Below are 24,585 nucleotides of genomic sequence, written 5' to 3'. Positions count from 1 at the left end.
TGAGACAAAGGCATAGGCGGGAGGACCACGGTGGTCCACCACTGCAAATGGTGTTTGAAAACTGCTTGCTCCAGCTGCTTGGAGCCCTTTATCAACAAGGGTGGGAAATGGAAATAAACCAAACCTCCGCAGTGAGTTCTCTGGCCAACTCTGGGCCTTTGCTTTTTGAAATCTTGATGGTGAAAGACAAGGGCATAGGCCAACAACTGCTGTTAGTCCCTATGTGACACAGAAGATCTCTAGCCCTAGACCTAGGTGGAGCAGCACCAAAACCCACCTTGGCTCAAGGTGGGACCACTGATGTTACTCTCTTTGGCCCTGAGATGGGGAGGCCTGGATTCTTAAGGGGGAAGGCCTGAAGGGCCATCAAGAGAGATCAGATCCCAACTCAAAGCATCAGGTCACAGACAGAGCCAGCCCCTAGACAAAAAAGCCCTCTTTAACCAGGTACTCAAGGAAAGGGGTGTCACTTGCCATATTGACTTTGCTTTCCCCATGCATATTATTTCTCTTCTGTTTTCCTCTAGTTGTGAGGGCTTGTGAAAGACAACAGATTGTTCCCAGCAGCTATGCCCTTGTTATACACAAGTGCCATGTTCACCACATTCATGCACTCACACACATATGTACACTTGTGTGTACTCCACATGTATAATACATGCACCCACATGCACCATGGGTGCACACCATGATCTGCACGGCTAGTCAAACAAGACCTGAGGAGGGGCGATGGGAGACTAAGAAAGACACAGCAACATTATAGAGAGAAAAGCTGGGGCCAGGTGGGACACTGCTCTCTGATGGAGAAACAATGACGCCGAGCTAGCTCAGCGAGTTTACTATATAGCCAATTAAAGGGGATGGGGTTAAAAGTTTTATTATCTTCAAACCCCAGATGTTTCTTATCGGCCTCTGAGCTTAGGTCGAGACTGTTGATATATTCTTGCCTGCAGCTCAGAAGACTCCTGTGTGGGCCTTGCCAGCACACAGGATCAACAAGAAACTTTGGGCAGAATGCTCCTGCATGAGCCTTGCCAGCATGCAGGGTCAACAAGTGGCCTTGGGACTAAAGGCTCCTGGGCAAGCCATGCAAACACTGCAGGAACAAGAGACCTTGGCTCAGCCGCCCTCCACAGGTGCACTTACACATGTGTTGCATGTGTATGGACCATGTGCACATACATACATAACTCATGCATATGAATCATTTGCACACACATGCACATTATACACATGGGCACACACCATTATGTCATTATTCACCTGTGTGTGCATGCCATTCTTACATGTGTCACAAATGTACCTCCTTGTACTCACATGCATACTCACCTGTGAGCTACTCCTGGCTTCATTATCTGTTTACTTACTTTCAAGGTTCCCATAAATATCTAAAATGTTTATTTCCATCTCCTTCATCCCACCCTACCCACCCTCTGCTGAGCAGGACTGACCCTCTTTTCACCAGAGGTCACGTGCATTTGCAGACCACACAAAACATTTCTGCAGGCTGGATTCAGCTGGCATAAGCCTCTCCTGGACACAGTGGTTATTATGCGTGGCTCCCTGGTTCTCTGGCCTGGCTCTCTGCTGGCCAGCATGGTCCTGTCTAGTGCACTGCACCTATCGCCGACTCTGATAATATCTGGTCTCTGACTCCTGAGGTAGGAGGACTGCCCTGCCTGGCCAAGTGCTTGCTTTTCTGCTTTCAGGCCACTCCTACAGCTTGGCCTGAGGATTCCCAAGGCAGCCAGTGGTTGGTCAACCTCCCTCAGGCTGATGCTTTCCTTTCAGAGTTGGCCAACTCCCAGGAGAACTACAGAGCACCGTCAGCAACCTCAGGATCCTTGCCCTACCCAATGAGCTGGGGGAGGCCACAGAGAGAACTCCCTCTTGCCCCATATCTGTCTCTACATCCATCCTGTTTTCTTCTGTCTTGCACGACTACAATTGCCTCCTTCAGCCACCCAGAGCTCCTAATACTTGCCTGGCTTCTTCCTCGGGGACTCGGAATCTGCCTGGTCCAAGGTCCAGGCGTTCTGTATAATACAGCTCCTGAGTTCCTCAGCCAGCACCCCTCCTTCCCTCGGGTCATACTTGGGGAAAGGGAGCACGTGACCCAGGCCAGGCCAACCTGACCACAGTAAACAGAGCTCAGGAACAAGTTAGTTCATCAGGTTAAATCCAGAAATTGTTGCTGGAACCATCAGAAAAGAAGTGCCGTTTCCCTTGTGTTTGTTAAACTACGAGGATGTGAGGCGGCAGCTGCAGGCTGCCATTTTTGTTCCTCATGGGAAAAGCACGAATACAATCAACGAGGGTAGAGCCAAGAGCTAGAGAAAGTAAAACAAAGAGACTAAAAATATATTTGGGGATCTACATCCAACCATACCTGAAGCTAGACAGTCCTGAATTGTTTTTCAGATTTATTAACCAATAAATTATTTTTTGGCTTAAGTCAGTTTCATTTTGGTTTCTGACACTTGCAGAATAACTCCTAATACACTCTTTCTCTTACATATCTTCAACTTTGCCTCTCTCCTAGATCTTCATCTTCAGTTTAGGAACAAACTCGAGCCACCAAAAGTCCTCTGTGCAAAGAGGCAGAGCTCAAACACACATCTGCATATGTGCACATGTAAACATTACATGCATATATGTACACTCAAATCTCCGGAGGAAAAGTCCTCTTTAACCAGGGATTTGTCCCTGCTTCAGGGTCTGTCCCATGATGCACCTTCCTTCCTTCATGTCCTTGCCTCTCACTGGCCACTCACCTCATTAGTCTGGCATACACCCACTCCCCATAACCCTGGGCCTGAGGGTGGCAAAGCCCCTTGTCTGATGTTAGCCCCCCATACACTGTCACTCCGAGTCTCTCACCCATTAGCACAGGAACAGCCCTCATCAGGTCTCCACCACCTTCTCCACCATGTTCCCTACGTGGTGGGGGACCAAAGAGCACTGTCCTTTCCCTCTGTCTCTCTTTTCCTTTGGTGCCTTCCTCTACAGGCAATGGCACCCACAGCCCTCAGCACATAATGCTCCCCGCTTGAGCTCCACCCAGACTCTAGCTCCTGCACACAGAATCTGCCTTGGGATTCCTCCTGCAGACTGCCCAGTGACACACCTGCCCCCAAGCTGCTCCTCCTTCCTGGCCAACACCCACCCCTCCCACTTTCCCATCCACCCAAGTCAGAGGCCTGGGGTGTTCCTCCTTGGTCTCACCCTTACTCCCAGACCCATGGACACCTAGTATCCAGTGATCCTGGCCTCTTCACATTTCCTGAGTAGATTCTGCTGCCTCTGGTCAAAGATGTTAAAGTAGACATTAAATGACCCAGAAATATGTCTGTTATATACACAGAAAACAAAGGCAGGTCATGACTCATCTTTTAAAGTTTGTGCACATCTACATATATGTGAAAGACATGCACTAGAATGTTGGCAAGGCTACAGGGAATTGTAATCTCCTTCCTTTGGTTTATTTGTACATTTGGCTTCATTCCGTGCATAGGCAGTCTTGAATTTAGAAAACCACAAAAATATTTTAAAGCATTGTAAACCATTCCAGGACTGCTGATGCAGGGCATCCCAGGATCTGACAGGACCCAGAACTGCTGGAGAGATGACCTGTAGCTGTACCCCCAAACCATTCCTTAGTCCCCACTTGAAACCTCATGGCTGAGGCCTTAGAGGCTCCGGGAAGTGAAATAATTTGCTCTCAGTCACAGAGGAGAAGCACAAAGTCCATTTATCCCTCCATCATCCAGGTCCCCACTACAGCCTGTGATCCGCCCCTTGATTCAGGGCAACCCTGGAGCAACCCTGAGCACTCCCACAGGTACTGAAATGAGCTGAATTGTCATATAAGACTCCCAGGAGATATGAGGAGGCCGGTAGCCAGTTCTAGATGCCAGCCACAAAGTCAGGACAGCCTCAGGCTGCCTCTGAAATACAAGAAGCAAGACAAGGTACCCCTCTGGGAGGGCACCATACAAGGACCCTGGGAGCTTCACAGGCAGATGGGGTCTAGGCAACACAACAGTAACCCAAGTGCAGCAGATGAAAGAGATGGAGAGACTGCAGATGCTTTCAGTGAGAGCCTAGGAGGGAGCACCAGAGGAGACTTGGTTTCTCACACACAGGTGGAAGCCCACCCCAAGGAAGGGCACCTAGCAAGGCTGTGGGTGGTCTCCTCCCAAATGCCCACATGGGGCCAGGAGGACTGGATCCTGCCCCTAGACAGAGATGGACAGTAGTCAGGACCCAAACCTCTCACAGGGCCAAGACCACCCTGGAGCCAGGGCCCTGGCCTCCACGTAGCCAAGGAGCCATTCACTAGCCCCACAGCTGGCAGGGGATGCACAGTAAGTGACAGGGGCTCAGTACCCTCCCCGGGCCAACACTGACTCAGCTGATGGCAGGGAGCCAGGTCTGTGTCTGAGGTAAAGTCCATGGTGGCCCCTGCTGACAGGGTTTTGGCTATATTTCCTTCTAAGTAGCTGTAGAGGGAAATGGCATGGTAGGAGGGAAGACAATGTGAGGAGGGGGGCCCCCAGCAGTCCAGTAGGGCCTGGGACCCACACCCTCTGGTTGCTGGCCTTCCAAGCTAGGGACATAGAGATGGCTGGGAGAGAAAAAAAGGAGAGGGGCACCACCCCTCAAAGCGGGCAGCACTGTGTGGCTGAGAGCAGAGTAGGCAAGCCACCACATTGCTCTAGACCTCTTGTTCCACCACATCCACAGCTCTCACCAAGGTCTTTTGGGGCACCCACAACAAAAAACCTGCCACTGCCCTCAGGGCACTCCCTACCTGGAAGGACCTTAACCTGGGGGCTCCATGACCTGGGAGAGAAATCATGTCACCCTTGTTAACCACCAAGAGCTGGAATTTTTTTCCAAGCTAGATGGCGGCATCCAGCCCAGCAGATGAGCAGCATCTGTGCCCATCACAACAGACATAGAGATTTGCATCTCTCATTGCCACTGGTACAGATGAGACCAAGTGGCATTTACACTCAGCATGACTCAAATGACAGAAGTTGTAATTGCTGCTGGGACCTATTATTTCACTCATTGATAGAAAAGCACATGAAAAACTGGTACACAAATGTTCCTGGTGGCATTATTTATAAGAGCCAAAATGTGGAAACAACCCAAATATTCATCAATTGATAAATGGATTTTTAAGATTGTGGTATATCCATACAATGGAAAATTATTTGTCCATAAAAATGTAATATTCTGACACATGCTGCGACCTAGAAGAACCTCAAAAATATTACATTAACTGAAAAAAGTCAGACACAAAAGGGCAAAGGTATGATTCAGTTTACATAGAATGTCCAGAATAGGTCAATCTTTAGAGACAGAAAATAGTAGATCAGTGGTTGCCAAGAGCTGGGCAATGGGCAAAGATAGCCAATAGGTATGGGGTGTCTTTTTGGGGTGAACATAGTGTAAAACTGACTGGGTGATGGTTGCACAACTCTGTAAATATACTAAAGCCACAGATTTTGACATTTTAAATGGGTAAAATATATGGTATGTCAATTATATCCCAAAAAAACAGCATGATGATGATTAAAAGTTTAAAACCACATGTACTGGTTGTATTATAAATTTTTTTCAGTGTTGATAGCTTCATTTAAACAGAATTTCTGTCCTTTGTATTTATATTATGCATTTGAAACATTATTCTGATAAGGGGTCCATGGGCCTCACCAGACTGCCAAGAGGATTCATGCCACAGAAGGGGTGAAGGGGAGGCAGACCAGAAAACAGGTGCTGCAGTACAGCTGTGTTATGTGCCTTGATCAGGAGGACAAGGAGGGCTTCCTGGAAAAGGATGGTGACAAGGAGGTGGCGAGGCATATGGGGTTCCCAGCACTTCAGACAAAGGCCCAGAGGTCCTCAGGGACCCCCACTCTGTCTGTGCTACTCATGCAAACACCGTCATCACATAACACCCTTGACTGTTTTAGGCCCTGGTGCACTCACATCCCCAGAGAGTTGTTAGGTTCAATTGCAGCTAAGACAACCCATCCCCTCCCAGTCCTGCAACAGGGCTGTTTTCAAGATAGGCAGAGCTGACACTGAATGGAAATGTATGGTATTTCAGAGCTCCTTTCTGGGCACACAGGATAAAGGGACAGGGAGAATAAGGTGGGCAGAAGAACCCAGAAATGCTGACTGGTCAGGAGGAGCCTTGAATGCTCGTCTCAAGGTCTAAACTTAACAGGAGGTGGAAGCACTCGGACAGAGAGCAAGGCAGGTGGACCAGAGTAGGAGAAAGGGAGAAGGCAGCAGAGGTCTGAGAGACAGAGAATGCAGTGCTGCCCACTGCTCCCCTAATAATAGCAGACTGGCTTTCCATTGGGCACCCAGCCATCCCCACTAGGGTCTCCACACGTCAGACCACAGACTCTACCCTGAGAGCTAGTGGTCATGTGACCAGGCCTGGTTCATGGAAGTCTTGCTTGCTGCCCTGGCCCCAGTGATCCACTCAAAGATTGACATGTGACCAGCCTGAGCCAATAACTAGCCTCAAGATTCTGGTTGAAATCCCAAGAGAAAAGGCAGATCTTTTTGCTGGGCTGACAGCTGATGCCAGGTAAGCCTGTAGCCTCTCACAGGGAAGAGCCTGCTAAGGCAAGGCCAGGGGGAGGGAGGCAGAAATGAAACAGGGTGGGAGGCCTGAGAATCCCATTTTGGCCCAAGGCAGTCTGCACTGGGTTTCCCATCCCTTGTAATGGCAGAAGTCTAGACATGTCCAAAATAGGAGGGACAGGGCAGCGGGCACCAGCTACACAGGTATTGGTGAAATGACAGGAGCAAGTTCCCCATAGGCTGTGAATCTTGGTAGCAACCTCCAGATTCACAGCCAAGGGAGAAATTAAGGGACAAGCTTCCCCTCCAGAGATGATGGAGGAAGGGCCATATGCTTCCCCTTCCCTGGGCAGCAGCTCTGGACAGATCTCCATCCTAAAGGCTGCTCCTCTGTCTTGCGGAGACCACTTGCCATCCATTCCTGTATCTCCCTTCACCGGCTCGCCTGCCAACAAGGCTCTTTTCTTTCCTTCCAGGCTACAAATCTTTTCCACACACTGGTTAATTATGTTCAGGTGGGGAGAATCTGGTGGAAGAAACAGCATGTACATGTGCATGTGTGCGTGCGCATGCATTCACTCCTAGCCCTTGAATCTGCCCCAGGAATGCTGCCTCGGCAGGAAAAGACAGAGGACCCTCAGCCTCAGCCCCTGTGTCCTGACAGACTCTCTTGGCAGCAGCTCTAGATGTCAACAGCTCTTGGCTTTGTCCAGTCAACATCTGTTCTCCTTATTCTGACCCAGGAATTCCATTTCAGAACAGTCATGGCTTCATCTGGCAATGCAACCCAGGCCGGTTATGGTCTATCCAGGGCCTGCCCATCCCCAGTCCTACCTCCCCACTCCCCAGCCCAACCCATGGAGCAATCAATAGTGATTCATATCTGCACTGCACTTCATATGTCTCCAATGACTCGCATACTTTGTTTCCTCCTAGAAGGGCCATGAGCGAAATATTACCTCTTAATGAAAAGGGCTATTCGTTACTAAGTGCAGCCATGAGCCTTCATTTAATCCTCATCATAACCCTCCAGAGTAATCACTGCCATCAACTTTCACAGATGGGATAGAAAAGGCACCTACCTCAACAAAAGAGAAAGTCTCAGGTAGGGACACAGTGACCACACAGGAAATGAAAGCTCTTGAGGCAGACCAGGGTGATCACAGGAAGCAGTGGGAGCCCTCTGGGGTGTTCTATCCCTGCTCAGGAGATAGTCCTCACAGCTCTTCCAGGTTCTTAAGGGAAAATGGGAATCTGGACCTTCGTGAAAAATTCATCAAACACTGGGAGGGCCAAAGAAAACCCACGTGTGAGTGGATGTGGCACCCAGCCCGCCAGACTCCACCCTGCACAAGGAGAACACAAGTCCAGAAATGATTTCATTGGTAAGGGGCAAGACAGGAACTCAAATGGAGCTCGAAAGTCCAAATTCACTAAGAGTTTCAGGCGTTACAAATGGATCTATCTGACTACCAGCCTTTTTCTGAAAGTGTCTCACTGAACCACATCCCAGCTGAGACTCAAGGCAGTTTTTAGAAGACAGCCACTTCCCCAATTGCCCTGTCAACAGCCCTGCATGTGCCCAGGTACACTACTCCTGCAATATAGGGAACACCTAGCAGGCCACAGGGCTGAGTGAGGTTCCCTGACCTAAAGGAGGCCTGACAATCACTGCTACTCATCCCCACAAAACACCACACATGCCCCCTTGGGTCAGCTCGACTTGATACAACAGATCTGGAAGAGAAAAGCCGCCGCACTGTGGGTGAGTGAAGACCAGAGAGCCACTTAGGCCAACACCTGTCTTCCAGCAGCATTCACAGAAAGAGAAGCAGGACCTGGTTCTCATTTCTCTTACATGGCAGTGGTCCAGATGCTCAGAATACATGGTGTGGCTCTCACACAAAATCACTAAAATTCAATTTTATACTGTCACCAATGTAGTAAGGCACCAAATAAATAAACACTGAAAAAGAAAATACACACAGAAACTGCAGAAGATAATTGTATACTCCAAATATACCCCCCCAAAATACACAAAAAAGGAAAGAATAATAAGGAAGTGCATGAAATGCCCAGATGCAAAATAAATATAGAAACTGGCATATCTGAGGATGCAACCATGGGAAATATCTAAAGCGAGAGATTTATTTTAGAAGGATTTTTTTTTTTTTTTTGCAATCACCCATGGTTTGCATTTGTGCCACTGTGATAACAGATTTTGCTGAAGCAAAGAGAGGATGAGCATCACTGGAAGCAAATGAGGAGAGCAGGTAGCGTTTTCTGGGTCAACAGTGGTTGTCAATGTTTAGCTGCAGTTGTGCAAGTGCATATATAATTTGTACTAACATGATTTTGCCCTGCTTGCTCTTTGGGAATGAAAGAGTCTAAACTCTGAGTACGTTGTTAATCTGAAAAAAGTGGGTTGAAGGTATTCTGAGTAAATGGTCACCTGCTGTATCTAGATTAACTGTTCCTGCATACCTCTAATAATAAAATATAATGGAAAAGGTCCTATTTGTATTGGCAATAAAATTCTAAAACTCTTAGTGATAAACCTATTGGGATATCTTTTAAAATATTTAAATCGATGTTCTTATTTCCCTGAGAAAATTGAATTTCTCTTGCTCAACGAAGGTTTGTTGAGGCCAACTGCATCCTGGACACCATTGGGTCATGTTATATAATCTAAAATAAAGAACCTCTTATGGTTTTGTTTAAGATCATAAGAAAACAAAGGCAAAATACATTTGGAAAATGGACAAAACTAGCCAAAACATTTTTTTAAAGTCAGATGTGATACTTGCCATATCAGGTATTAGAATGTATCATTAAGCAACAAAAATTAAAAAGCCTACTGCTGGCCTGGCCAGTGTGGCTCAGTGGCTGAGCATCGACCCATGCACCAAGACGTCACTGGTTGATTCCCAGTCAGAGCACATGCCCGGGGTTTCAGGCTCCATCCCCAGTAGAGGGCAGCCAATTTCTCACACTGATGTTTCTATCTCTTTTTCCTTTTCCCTTCCCCTCTCTCTAAAAATCAATAAAACTATATTAAAAAAAGAAAAGAAAAGAAAAAGAAAAAAGCCTACTGCTGGTGTAAAAAAATAAAAATAAAAAAACAAGAGAGGCCAAAAAGAAACCAGATCACCTTGGTGAACTTCTTAGATAAGGGAATACACATCCCATGGTCATGGGGAAAGGGTAAATTATTAAATGAATGGTGCTGATACAACAGAGTAGCAATTTAGAAAAAATAAAATAAAATACTTAAAACCAACACCTTATACAGTACTGCAACTGCCCCTGGCTTTTGTTCTTGTGCTGCAAGTCCTAAGGACCCAGGAGGTCCTCAAAGGGATGAATGCAGCAACATGACCTTGAAGGTGGTAGAAATGCCTTGCACACCCTTCCCACCCTCCTGAGTCTATCATTCTCCACCCAGTTTTGGCCACTCTCTGCCCTTCACTTCATCCACTCCCAGACACTGGACAAAGGTTGGCCTCATTAGCTCCCTGCCCAGGAGCCCTTGTGTAGGACACTACCTGTACAACCTCCCATGGCAGCCCTGGGGCACAGCACAGCCTGGTCCTACCAGCCTCCCCAGTAAGGACAGCCAGTGAGGTCCTAGGTACCCCAACATCAAAAACAGCACCCAAAGCCCAGGCTGCCCTATCTGAGATGTGGGCTATTCTGGGTGCAAGCTTTGATCTTATTGGCTGGGAAGTGCACCAAGAACTCAGCTGCCAAGAAGAGGAGAAACTTCCTTCCCCTTGTAGTAATGAACCCTGCTAATGTGGGTGAAGGGATGACTTGCACCTCTGAGAAAAGCAAAGGTTTCATGGGGAGCACAAGCTGCAGTGGAAAGAGCCCAGGGTCTGGGCTCTTTGTGACTTAGGGTAGGTCATACCGCCTCTCTCTAATCCCAGATTTCCTCCCAGTACAGTGGGATCATGCCATTTGTTCCCAGAGTAGACTTATTAACAATGGGGGCTTGTGAGTGACAGGAGGTGTTGTGTAACTAAGGGCATACAGGCATAGCCTAGGCAGAGTATGTGGCCAGCAATGAAGAGCCACTGCCCAGGAAGGATCACTGAAGAGTCTTCGCTGACAGAGGCAAAAGTCACTCAAACAAGAAAAGAAGGGAGGACAGAGAGGGGAGGGCAATGGGAAAGGGAGGGGAAAAAAGAGAAAGGAGGAGGGAGCAGAGAAAGTAGAGAGGAGGGGAGAAGAGGGCAAGGGGAAGGAGGGAGGTGGGATGGGGAGAGAAGAGAGAAACAGAGGGCAAGGGAGGGAGGGAGGAACAGAGGGAAGAGAGGAGGCTGGAGAAGGGAAGAGAGAGAAAGAACAAAGGCCATGGGAGAAAAGGAAAGGGAGGGCTCTGAGCCAGGATCCAGTACTGCCTCAACAGCCTCCTGGCCATCCCTGTGATAGGTGTCTCTGGGGCTGTTATTTGGGGGCTATTCAGGAAACACAGGAATTCTCTGTCAGCTGAGCTGAGCCCTGGTTAGAGACTTCTCCTTGCTGTGTGTTCTCTGTGTGTGCGCCCATCCATGGATCTCAGACCCATGCACCCAGGAGTGCAGGCCTCTGTTCAGAGCTGGTGAGCCCAGAACAGTGGCTGGAGCTCCACAGAGCCTGGAATCTGGCTGGTGGCACTAAGGAGCTCCCAGAAGGATGCTGCCGCTGCCCCCACCCTGCCAGACAGGGTCTGCAGAATCAGTGCACAGTGCCAGGCATCTGTTTCATGCATCTGTTTCACAAATAGCCAGCCTCTGGGACAACCATGCAAGAGAGCTGCCCTCCCTTTGCCAGGTCTGAATTTGCAGGTAAGGCAGAGGGTCAGCTACAGCTTCTGGGGTCTCAGGCTGCCTGGGGGCCTAACCATCCCTCTGGGCCTGCATCTAACTCCACCCTCATCCTCCCATGACATTCTTTTGGACCAAGGCCAGCCAGCCTTATTCTTCTCCACTCCCTCAAGGACACATACTCTGAAGCAGGCAGAATTGCAAATAGGGAAATTGAGGGTCACAGACCAGCAAGAGAGGAGTCAGGCCCTGAACCTGGTTCTGTCTGACCTCATGCCTCATGACCTTTCTCTAGGTAGGTCAGTGGGTGCCAATCTGCCACGTAAGATTCTCCCATGTGCCTCTGGAAAAATATACCCCCCCCACACACACATACACACAAAGGCATGGTCTAGGCACAGGAATTAGTCAAAACTGTTCCAATCCCATGACACTCTGCTGGCAGAAAGATAAAGATAGGCTGCATGACAGGCCACAGATTTCCTCTAAGGCCACAATGGTGTTTGTTTGGGGAAAGACCTTCTGGAAGCGTGTAGAAGTAAAAGTACGGTGGGACACAGGGGAATTAGGTAGGCAGGTCCCAAGCCTCAGTGAGGGGCACAGTGTTTGAAAGACTCAGAGAGCCCTGACTGGTTTTGCTCAGGGTTAGACCAAAGAGTTGCAGGTTCGATTCCAGTCAAGGGCATGTACCTGGGTTGCAGGTTCAATCCCCAGCCCTGGTTGGGATTCCTGCAGGAGGCAACCAATTGATGTGTCTCCCTCGCATCGATGTTTCTCTCTCCTTCTCCCTCTCCCTCCCTCCCTCCCACTCTATCTGAAAATCAATGAAAAATATCCTCGGGTGAGGATTGAAAAAAAAGACTCATGAGGGGGTCTTAGGATGTCTGCCCCATGGGTGAGACTTTCAGAGGGAAGAACCTGGCTCATCAAGGTTTCAATGCCCTCCCAGTTCAGACACTATTCTATAGAAGCCACCTGAATAGCTGCCAGAGCATCCTATTCCACCTTCCTAAACAAAGCTCCCAACCCCTACAAATACTTCCTGTGAGGGGACCCAACAGCTGTAAACAGGGGCTGGCTTGCATTTTAGGGCCAGCAAACAGGCAAGTGAGGGGCTCTGAGGCCCAAGTCTGGGAGACAAAGCCCCTGGGAATTATAAGGCCTTTGGCTTTGGAGGACAGGGGTGGTGGTACAGGGTGTTAGACATATTTTATATACATTTCACCTCCTTTGCTAATAAAAATAGGATCTTAGAAAACTAGAATTCAGAAGATATTGCCTTCACATGAAAGTGCTCTCCATTTTAGTCCACAAGCAAGCATTGTATTAAACAGAGAAACGCCAAAGCATTCCCACCAGAGTTGGGCACAGACACAGATATGCAAAGCCACTAGTTACTTAACATTACTCTGAAGGTTCTAGACAGAGCAGATTGAAAGTGAATCCCCAAAATTATTGTCATTTCAGACAAATGTATACCTAGAAACCCCAGCGGAATCCACAAAGATATATTGGAATTAATTAGTTCAATCAAGCAGCTTGACAAAAGATAATTATATAAAAATCAATAGCTTCCTGTGTAACAGCAATAGATGGAAATAATTCAATTCACAATGGCAAAAAGGAAAAAAATATCCTTGAAATGACCCTGATTTAAAAACAATGGATAACCTGTATAAAAAATGCAAAATACTTCACTAAGCAGCATGGAAACAATTAAATCAATTGAAAAACACCATGGCAAATACTGTAAATTATGTGAATTCCTGCTTTAATTGGTTTCTAAGTTTAATTTAATGTCAATCAATTTCACAAGGGATCTTTTTAACCTGACAAAACAATTCTAAAATTCAATTGAAAGAATAAACAGATATGACCAGCCAACAAAATTCTGCAGAAGAATGACAGCAAAAGGGCAATATTCAGCGAGATGTTTCAAGGCAGTTCTGCCCCACAAAAATGGAATGTGAATATCATATGCTGCCAAGCTTTTTTTAAAAGGTGAAATTATTTCAGCAATATCTTATTTAACCCAATATATCCAAAATGTTGTTTTCTGCCTGTAGTTAACATTTTAAAACTATCAGTAAAATATTTTATATCATTTTTTTCAGACTAACTCTGGAATCTGGTGTATATTTTAAACTCAGAGCAACACTCAGTTCAGACCAGCCACATTTTAGCTACTCACGTAGCTTATAGCTACTACCACAGCAGATAGCACAGCCATAAAGAAGCTAATACTTTATTAGAGCTTTAAAGCTCTCATGATAAACACACGAGATCTTTAAAGCAGGTACAAGAACAGGCAGACAGGAAAATAAAATTTATCTGTAATACCACTTAACCTGAGGTTTCATTTGCAACTGACTAGGAATGGTATGTGGCATAATATATTTCATTATTGAATAAATAAATATAAATATATATATATATATACACACACACACACACACACACACACACACACACACACACACACAGTTGAACCTTGAACTACATGGATTTGAACTGTGTAGGTCCATGGATGTTCTTCAATTAATCCTTGCAGTTCAATTGATCTGCTAAGTTCAACTGACCTTAACTGGCTCAGTTCAATTTATCTGCGCAGTTCAAACCTACATCATTTAAGGGTGAACCGATGGTTGGGAAACTGTTTATGTGGAGAGCCACCTTAAACCATACGAAGATTTTCAACTGCATGGGCAGTTGGAGCCCCAACCCCCACATGTTCAAGAGCCAGCTGTAGGCTGGGTAACTCAGTTGGTTAGAGCATTGTCCCAATATGACAAGGTTGCAGGTTCTATCCCTTATTAGGGCCCATACAATAATTAACCAATTAATGCATAAATAAGTGGAACAACAAATCAATGTTTCACTTTCTCCTTTCCTCTCTCTCTAAAATCAGTAAATTTAGAAAAAAAAGAGTCAATTGTATATCCCAATTGTTCATAGTTCTTGAGCCACTTTTTATTATACCTCCAGAAGCTCTGTCCCAATCAGACTAGCCACTAGTAAGCCTTAGACCAACCTTGCATGAAACAAAAGTACACCTTATTTGCCATGTGTTCTCAATACCTGCTTTCAAAGGAGAAATACCATGGTTCAAAAATGAATTATTGAATGTTCTGCTCCCACAGAGGGCAAGGGCTGTTTCCTCTGGATGAATGACTGGCTTCTGCCACTGCCCTGCTTCCCAAGCCTGGGAGTTTTATGTCAGCTCTCAGACAGCCTCCAAATCATTTGTAACAACATCATCATCATCATCAAACTGAATGTTCATGACCCTAAGACACACATATGTCACATTTATCATCTGAACTTGTAATGAAATCAGTGGGTCTTATCTTTGCCAGCAGCGGGCAGCCATCGCAGGGTGGCTGGCACTTCCTGGCATGCACTAACTCAACCATGGCACTTTGTACTGCCATCTTTTGCATGAGTTATGTGCAGGGCCAGTGCTTCTTGTGTTGAGACCCTTGCCCACTCAAATGTCTTTAAAAAGTCACACTGTGGATAGCAAAAGGTATATACAGGAAGTCCTGAATGCCAGCATTTCTTCTGTCTCCAAGCAGAAGTGCCCCAATCCACAGGCTCTGGAGTAGACATGCTGTGTAATTGAAATTCATGGATAAGCCCAAGCAGCTGGCTCCAGGCTCAGTAATAACTTCTCCATATTAATGCAGACCCCATGGACAGATGACATTTAATATAAAGCATACACAGCAAAGCCAGAGGCTCCTAATTAGGCCCTCCCATTCCAGAGCACCTACCATGAGCAGTCTAAGGTGGTATCAAGATTTAAAGGTCTGAGGTCCTCCTATCCCCTCAGTACCTACACTCCACCTCAGTCCCCTCCCCTGCAGAAAACCCCTGCCAAGAACACACACATGCACACACACACGAGAATGGACATGCTCACTCAAATGCATATATGTGTATACTTACACAAGACACACATACACATGTACACACACACACACATCTCACATACAGATATGCAACTACATGCACACATTTATGTGTACACATTTGCTTGTGTGTACACATTTTCACATACATATATGTACTCCCATGTATAGATGCACAAACATGCACACATATTCACATATGCCCTGCAGCCTGGTATGTTCTGACAGCAGCACAGAAACCTCCCCACCCACAGCTGCCTGAGCAGGGGAGGGAAGTGAGGATAACAAAGGACTGTCTGTCTGCCAGTATAGACCCAGCATCCCAGGAGAGCTCCCCCACTTCCAACTGCCCCCATTGACCTCTGAGACCAGAGTAGGAGACCCCAGTCGCGGCTAAGACCATCATGCACCAAAACCAGCCTCCACGCTGGGTGTCCCAGTAGCTCAGGGCAAATAAGCCCCTCAGTGACTCCTTTGCTGGTGCTGGCTGAGGTACTTGTGGTCCTCACAGCAGGTCTGGGTGGGACCTGGCCTTCTCTACCTCCCAGCTAACCCTGGGTGAGGGTCTTCACTTGCTAAGTGCTGAGGACACTGGGTTATGGTCAGCCAAGGCTGAACCCTGCCAACATCTTAATGAACAGCTTCATTACACTCAACAATCAGTGCCAGAAACACAGGGCTCCATAGTGGAACAAGGGTAGAGGGCAACAAGGTGACAGGGGATGGCCCCAGAAGAGCTGGCCACTCTGGGCTCAGGCTTGGACTCAGGGTCAGAGGTCAGCAACCAACAATGCTGCCTTCATGAGGGGCCAAGTCAGATTCCACTGTCCCTAGAGGACAGTGCTATCTGAGCCAATCAAACTGTGCTGATTTTAAGTTCCTTCTCTGCATAGATATAGACCAATCAGGAACTGCAGGTGGACATTCTTCTTTATATAAGCAGGTTTCACCTCTGCCTCAACAGAGTACACATTCAGTTGCCATTAAAGACTGTGTTTACCTGTAAACCTGAGCCACTTCAGCTGGGTCGCTTCAACTGAGCTATTCTACAGCTGAGCCAAATCACAATTGACGTTTTACAACTGAACTGTTTTCACCAAATAGTCTCCCCCAACTTGCTACACCCAAAACTGGGGACCCTGTTGGCACTGAATTGGTGACCCCAACCTTCAGTTGACATTTCCCCAGTATAGTCCCACATGCAGGGAGCCCTGGTCCACCTAACCATCCTGCCATCAGCACAACTCCCAATACTTCCATATCCACCTTTGTAGGCCTTTTCAAGGGACCGCAAAGCCCACACAGGGTTTCACACCGGACTTGTTTGCCCACAGAATGTCAACATGCTCAAAAATCCAGCTTCTCTGAAGAAACATTGGAGGGTCAGGCAGCAAGAAGCCCACACTCCATAGAGAGAACAATCTATCAAGAAAGGCAGGGCAGCCCTGGCCACATGGCTCAGTCAGTTGCTGCATCATCCAGTGCACCAAAAGGTTATGGGTTCAATCCTCGGTCAGGGCACATACCTAGGTTTTGGGTTTGATCCCCCATTGCAGGGCATATAGGAGGTAAAAGTTTCTCTCTCACATTGATGTTACTCTCTGGCTACCTCTCCTTTTCCCTCTTCCTCTCTCCCTTCTTCTCTCTCTAAAATCGATAGAAACATATCCTAGGTGAAGACTTTTTAAAAAGAAACACAGGGCATGGGCTCACGAGGATCCCCTCTGTTAACTGGGTCCCCTCACTTGTGTCTGGTCCCCATCTGGCCCCCAAGACACCTGGAATTTCCTGAGAAGTTCCCAGAAATGATTGGCTCCAGCCTTCACTTTCCACCTGGACAAAATGAGACTGATGGTAGAATTTTCCCAGGATCACAAGGTAATTTGCCAGAACCAAGCCCAAGGTCTCCTTACCCCAATGCAACACCTCCCTATATAGGCCCAGGGGTGCTTCCCTCTCTTATTTAGTTTGATTTAAACTAGGGATTTTGAACTTGAGTTTCAGAGACCCCCAAAGGGATGAGCAAGACAGAAAAAAGAAACATGTAAATCCACTTGTGTACACAAGTGCTTTCCTGTGGAAAAGGAGACAGAGCTTTTGGCCATTCTCCAAAGGGCCTGCCCCACTGAGTGTGGACATTCTGGGGTACAGCAGCAGAGCAGACAACAGGAGGTGGGCCATCCCTGAGCACGGGGGCATGGAGTCTCAGTGGTGATTCTCCTATCTGACCATGCACTGGCTTTTGGTCCCCCTCCCAGGCCCTGGCATTTCATGGCTCCCAGCAGAGCTTTGCCCAGCTAGAGCTTGGTCCTGTGGACTTAGCCAGGTATAAGTTTCCCATGGTACAAGTTACCAAGAAGTACAGAGAGCAACATGGCATGTGAATGTCTGGGGAGGCCTCCTGGATGAAGTGCTATTTAGTTGAGACGTACGGAGTGAGCTAGGCAAAGAGAGAGGGATAAGAGCAATCCAGGTGATGGCAAAACCTGTGCACAGGTCCTGAGCTGGGAGTGTCCAGTGTTGGACAAATTAAAAGCTCAATGTGACTGAAGCACAGGTATGAGAGGCACACAGTGACAAATAAGGCTGGAGACCACTGGGTTAGGTCATGGAGGACCTTGAATGCTCAGTCAGTGGTTTGGGGTTTTTTTGGCCAGGTTTGCTTTTTTTGTTTGTTTTTTTTTTTATTTGTTGAGGGCAATAATAACAAGGAAAAGTTCTTAAACAAAGGAGTGACGTGATTTAATGTGTGGTTTATAAAAATCAGTCTGGCTGCTACATAGCAAAAGAGTGGCTAGGGAGAGACCAGTTAGGAGAAACTGAGGAACACAGAAGCTAAGACAAGGCTTGGGGTCAGGTGTGGTAGAGAACTGAAGACTGGGATAAAGTCCAGAGCTGTCTAGGATTCTGGGATCCAGTACAAGTACTGGGTGAAATCTAGAGGAGGGTGGAGAGACCTACATTCCGTTTCAGAAGCATGGGGTCACCCAGGGAAGAAGCCTCAAAGGCAACTGGTCAGGCAAGTCTGGAGGAGAACTGGGCCAGACATGGGGGCCTGGAGACCAGGTGGAGTGTGGCAGCAACCATGTTCATCTGCCTGGCATACTTTGTCCTTCCTCTTGCTTTTGTGATAAAACCTCAATCCATTCCAGAATTTGGGGATCTGACCTCACTGTCAACCTGAAAGGTGGGCAAGAGACTAAGGCCAGGCCAGGCCAACATCACAGTGATTGGTTCTAAAATGGGCCTGTACTCTAAACAGAGTCCATCAGAGCCCTCCCCAGGACTCTAACAGGAACCATCCAGAAAGGCAAACTCTCCATTTCTGAGAGATTGCTACTACAGAAGGCGAATTAAGCTAGAGCTTTTGGTGTCCCCACCCATGCAGAGGGCCATCCTGAAATAAACACAGAGAGTGATAGACCTGAAAGGCAGAGAGAGCATGATCTGAAACTATCCCTACGCTCCTGGATCCAGCCATGCCTGAAGCTGCACCTCCTTAGGACCCAAGCATAACTGGGCCTATAATGTCCCTTGTTTGTTTCATCCATTGTAAGCCGGTTTCCTGTCACTTAAACTGAATGAGTTTTAAACAAGGAATGTAATAAGCCATGGAGAAGATTGAGACCACCCTGGGCAACTGTGTAGATTGCCAAGAGCAGGGACCAAGCAGGTGCTAGTGTTCCTCTGATCTGAGGAACCCTGATACCCAGGCAACCTACAAGTTCCCACAGCCCCTTTTTGGTGTGCCCGAGACCCTCTCACTGCCCTCCAGACAGTGCCAAGGCAGGATGGGAGAAGGAAGACCCTACAAGGGGCAGCTGCAATTCCCAGACACTTTGCACCCAAAGCCCCACAACCTGAGCCTACCACACCTGCCTGCCCCACTCTAACATCTGAGCCAGCTGGAGTCCAGTGTGTGGCCTCAAAGGCAGCAGCCTCATTAGGAAAATAAAACAAATCTCGGTCCCTTAGGTCAGAGAGTGACTTGTCTCTGTAGCCTATAGTTACTCTTAACGTCCAGCAAGACTAAACAGAAAAGGTGCCTGGCCAGGAGGGCAGCCCAGCAGGGTAGTCCTAGCCCACAAGGCAGCAGCCTCTCTGAATCTTGTCTATACAATCTGGACACTGCATTACAAAGTCATGGGGATGTTGCCCTGGCCGGTTTGGCTCAGCGGTTAGAGCATCGGCCTGCGGTCCAGAGAGACCCGGGTTCAGTTCCCGCTAAGGGCACGTACCTTGGTTGCAGTTTGTCCGTGGTCCTGGTTGGGTCGTGTGGGTAGCGACCACTCGATGTGTCCCTTTCCCGTTGATGTTTCTCTCTCTCTCTCTTCCACTCTATCTGAACAAAATACCGAAAAATGTCCTCGGGTGAGGATAAAAAAATAAAAAATAAAAAAATAAAGTTAAATTAAAAAAAAAGTCATGGGCCCTGGCCGGTTTGGCTCAGCGGTTAGAGCGTCGGCCTGTGGTACAGAGAGACCCGGGTTCGGTTCCCGCTAAGGGCACGTACCTCGGTTGCAGTTTGTCCCCGGCCCTGGTTGGTCGTGCGGGTGGCAGCCACTCTATGTGTCCCTTCACATTGATGTTTCTCTCTCTCTCTCCCTTCCTCTCTCTCCCTCCCACTCTATCTGTACAAAAAATGGAAAAATGTCCTCGGGTGAGGATAAAAAAAAAAAAAAAAAAAAAGTCATGGCGGTGTCCACCACCCTCCTCAGGCTCCAGAATGTGAAAAGGCTTGAGAGCCTAGACCTTTCCCACTGCCCAACTGTTGGAGGCTTTCATCACTGGCCCTGCCTGGCCAGAGAAACTGAGCTGCACTTAACTCCAGAGCTGCACTGAGCAGGGACAGAGGCAGGGCCGGGTGCTTCTATTCTATCAGTGTCCCCACTGCCATCACCCAACTGTGAGGACTCAGGCTACCTGCAAGGAGCCCAGAGCAGATCAGTGGCTTGTCAGTAGGCCACTTGGCCACTAGGCCTGCTCTGAACTCTCGTTTACTAACACTGACAATGGCCAATGCTTCTGATTCAGAAGGCCTCCAGGAGTTAAAGAGGAAAGGTAGGAATGTTTCAAAGAAATGCATCTCTTCATTTTCATACTTTTTGTTGGTGTGCAAAAAAAGAAAAAGGCAATAAAATGTAGTAAACATAGTCTTGGAGTCAGACAGACATAGGTTCAAATACTGGCTGTGAAGATTGAAGTAAGCTGTCTTGGCTTTGGAGTCTCAGCTTATTCATCTGTAGAATGGGGATAATATCAGATATCACCCACAGGGTGCTGTGAGGATTAAACAAGAGATGTGGCATCAGGTGCTCAACATGTAGCATGGTGCCGAGAGGGAGCATGTGACCTATGATATACTATTATTACTTTGCATGCCAACAGCCTTCTCATTGGGTGTTTAATGAGCATATAAGGATGATGTGAGATCAGCACACCTGTCCTGTGGCCTGAGAAGTACCAGAAAAGACTTCCATAGCAATGTGATGTACAAGAACCCTTTGTTAAGCAATATTTCCTCATGCATCATGAAAAGGCAAACTTTAACCTTTCCCTGTAAACATAATGAACAACTTCTATTGAGTGGCTATGAAAGAACCTGGGTGCTCTCCATTTCTTAGCCTCTCTGGAAATAAAGGGTACAATGTCTTATGAAGTGTGTCTCCATCTGGTATTTCTCCATCTCTACCTGATTTCAATTGAATTTGCACATTGGTAGATCCAGGGTCCCAACCTCATGTCATTTGGAAGAGCAGCAAGTCTTATACTCTCCATCTATAGGGTTCTACAGACCCTATGTTCTGATTCTCCATGGGAACATATAACTCCAGCCTGGCCAGAGTGAAACTGAGGACTCAGCTGGAATAATCAGAAAAAGATATCAGCCCGACACTGCTGAGGCCTCTTGACTCACCACAGAAGGATTCCATCTGAGAATAAAGCCAAAAAACACATAGGAAGGTGGAGGCAAGAGACAGCAAGGATCCTCATGACCTGATGGGAGCACCTGAATCCAGCCATGCCCAAAGACTTACCATTATGTGAGCTAATAAGTTCCCATTTCTGTTTAAACTAATCTGATTTGAGTTATCTGTCACTTGTAACTGAGAGGATCCTGACATAAGAATCCCTTTGTACTAAATAAATTAAGAGATTGTTTTCCTTGATAAACAAAGCTATTATTGCCTTCTTTTAAAGTAGAGAAACAAACTCAGGGGGCCAGGAAGTAGATGTGTGTCCCAATCCAGGAGCAGGGCCTAAAAAGTTCTGTGGTTCTTGGAAGAGCTGGATCTCACCTAAGTATCTAAACTTAAACTGTCAGATCACATTGGCTTGCTGAACCCTGCATGGTTTTTCCACATGTCTTCTAGGAAAGCTAGTTCCACACATTCTGCAGAGCAGGGGTTCCATGGTCCCATCTATGTGAAAAGTGCTAGATTCACAGAGTTCAAGAGGTTTCTTTATTACAGAAATTCTCAAAGAGCCCTACTGGTCCTTGAATCTCCCAGGCTGAACAAAGATGCAGCATTTCCCAAACTGATGATCCACTGAACCCTATTTTCTCAGAGCAACTTGAGGCACAAGCCCACAGGATTCTCGTGCAGAAATGAGGCTACAGAGCTTTGCTTCTGAAAGTGTGGTCTGAGGGCCAGGAACCTTAGCCAGGAGCTCCTGAGAAGCTCAGAACCTCAGAATCTTCATTGTAACAAGATCCTTGGGGATCTGCTTGAGTGTGCTTCACTATCTATGAAGGAAGAGCAAGAGCTGCACAGGAAGGGGCTATTGTGGTATATTTGTTCAGGGCCAGTGCTACTGGAAGGATACTGTGCACTTAGCTATGGAAGGCCTATACAGGGTTCATGCACAGGAAGTACAGTTGTTATCAAGCTCAGTGTCTTTCACCCATCAGATTGAAGAGAACCATGGAAGAAGGGGCTGGAGAGAACCAAGCTGTACTCCTCCAACTCAGAGCTGAGCGTCAGCTGCCCAGCTCTAAGGGTAAATAGAAGGTATGAGGATCCTTCTCCTGCAGGGTCACTGTTGAGGACCAGAGGCGTGATGCCTGAAGCCCTTAGCATATTGGCCTATGAATAATGCACAGAGGCCCTTTAAGGGTTAAAAATATTTGGTATAAAATCAAAACAAAAGCATACAACAGTGCTAGCTTTGGCAGCACATATACTAAAATTGGAACAATACAGAGAAGATTAGCATGGCCCCTGCACAAGGATGACACGCAAATTCATAAAGTGTTCCATATTTTTAAGTGAAATAAACAAATTTCTAAAAACACAGAGTCTCCCAAAACTGAACCGGGAAGCAATAGAAAACTTGAACCGACCAATAAAAACAGAAGAAATTGAAGATGTAATCAAGACTCTCCCAGAAAAAAAAAGCCCAGGCCCAGACGGCTTCAAGGGGGAATTTTATTGAACATTCAAGGAAGAACTAATATCCATTCTCCTCAAACTATTTCAAAAAATTCAAGAAGAAAGAAGACTTCTAAACTCGTTTTATGAGGCCAGCATAATTCTAATTCCAAAATCAGAAAAAGACACTACAAAGAAAGAAAACTACAGGCCAATATCCCTGATGAACATAGATGCCAAAATCCTGAACAAAATACTAGGAAATCAAATCAAGCAATACATCAAAAAAAATTATTCACTATGACAAAGTGGGATTCATCCCAGGGATGCAAGGTTGGTACAATATTCGCAAATCCATAAATGTGATACACCACATAAACAAAATGAAAGATAAAAAAACACATGATAATAACAATAGACGCTGAAAAAGCATTCAACAAAATCCAGCACCCATTTCTGATAAAAACACTCAGCAAGGTGGGAATAGAAAGATCATATCTCAACATAATAAAGGACATACATGAAAGACCTACAGCCAACATCACACTCAATGGGCAAAAATTAAAAGCATTTCCCTTAAGAACAGGAACAAGACAGGGATGCCCACTTTCGCCACTCTTATATAACATAGTACTAGAAGTCTTAGCCACAGCAATCAGACACGAAGAAAAAATAAAAGGGATCCAAATTGGAAAGGAGGAAGTGAAACTGTCATTATTCACAAATGACATGATACTATACGTAGAAAACTCCAAAGACTCCATCAAAAATTTATTAACTTAATAAATGAATTTGGCAGAGTAGCAGGACACAAAATTAATGTCAAGAAATCGAGGGCATTCTTATACATCAATGATGCACTCACAGGAAGAGAAACTAATAAAACAATCCCATTTACCATTGTGGCAAAAAAAAAATAGATACCGAGAAACCCGCTTGGATCACCTCTCCTCTATCATCGGAAAAATGGCGGCAGAGTGAATGGAGCTACACAGACCATCTCCCAGGACCAAACTGGATTTACAATGAAAATAAAGGCAAATCTTCAGGAAGGGGCAACTGAAAGACACCTCGGAGGACCACATAACCAGGGACACTGACTCAATCCTGGTAGGTTTGGCTGGAAGTGGCTGCTGCCCCCTTGGCTGCGACCCCGCCTGAATCCTGCGATCTAAGCTGCCTGCTAAGCCCACGGCTGGTGCCGCACGTACTGGCACCGACTGGCTGTGACCAGGGGACTCGTCAGGATGCTGCTACCAAGGCTGAGTCCTGTGAACTCTGCTTGCTAAGCCCCCAGCTGGTGCTGCATGGACTCGCGGGACCAGGGGACTCTGCTGGAAGCTGCTGCCACCTCAGCACTGTCACGCTATGGCGGCTCAGTTCTGGGGTTTCTGCTGAGTGCAAAGCCCTTGGCTGGTGCCACAGCCTCAGCTGCCCTCGGCTAGAAGCAGCACCCTCGGGTTAAAAGTCCCAGGCGGCTCCATGACGCAGAGTCTAGACAGAGGCTAAATTGGTGGCAGCCACTCATCTAGGGCTCTGGCAGAGGGAGGGCAGATTGGACTGGAACTGTGTGGGGACACTCTGGTTTTGGAGGGTGCTAAGAGCTTTCACTGAGTGCAGCCACTCAGGACTGTAGTCATTTTACTCCTTCCCAGGGCCCTGGGGAGAGGCGGAGGCCCCTCCCTCAGAGATTCAACCCCACCTGGTGGCCATTGAAATGCTAATTGAGGCCCATTAACAAGCAGCAGCTGCCCCACCCTACGGAATCCTCTTACACTGAGCACCTGAGAAAGTTTTTCAGGCAACTCAGAAACCAAGGGTCTTCAGATAACCTATACTAATAGCCTCCAGGCAATAAAAGCTAGAGGATAACTACCATTCCCT

At 47.0% G+C, this 24,585-nt stretch overlaps 1 protein-coding gene and 1 non-coding gene across 2 annotated transcripts in view; one reads left to right on the top strand and one right to left on the bottom strand.

Annotated features, from left to right (window-relative positions):
* ADAMTS2 (ADAM metallopeptidase with thrombospondin type 1 motif 2) overlaps positions 1 to 24,585 on the bottom strand; it is a 382,685-nt gene that overhangs the window by 344,195 nt on the left and 13,905 nt on the right. The gene's annotated exons all lie outside the window — the stretch shown is intronic.
* Positions 22,490 to 22,596, top strand: LOC118616745. Its single transcript, XR_004956705.1, has one exon. It is a non-coding gene; the product is annotated as a U6 spliceosomal RNA (small nuclear RNA).

This window comes from Molossus molossus, unplaced genomic scaffold (genome assembly GCF_014108415.1).
Source record: "Molossus molossus isolate mMolMol1 unplaced genomic scaffold, mMolMol1.p scaffold_m16_p_4, whole genome shotgun sequence".
Taxonomy (NCBI): Eukaryota; Metazoa; Chordata; class Mammalia; order Chiroptera; family Molossidae; genus Molossus; species Molossus molossus.
The sequence above is the reverse complement of the archived record's forward strand: the minus strand, read 5'-3'. Positions and strand labels throughout refer to the sequence as shown.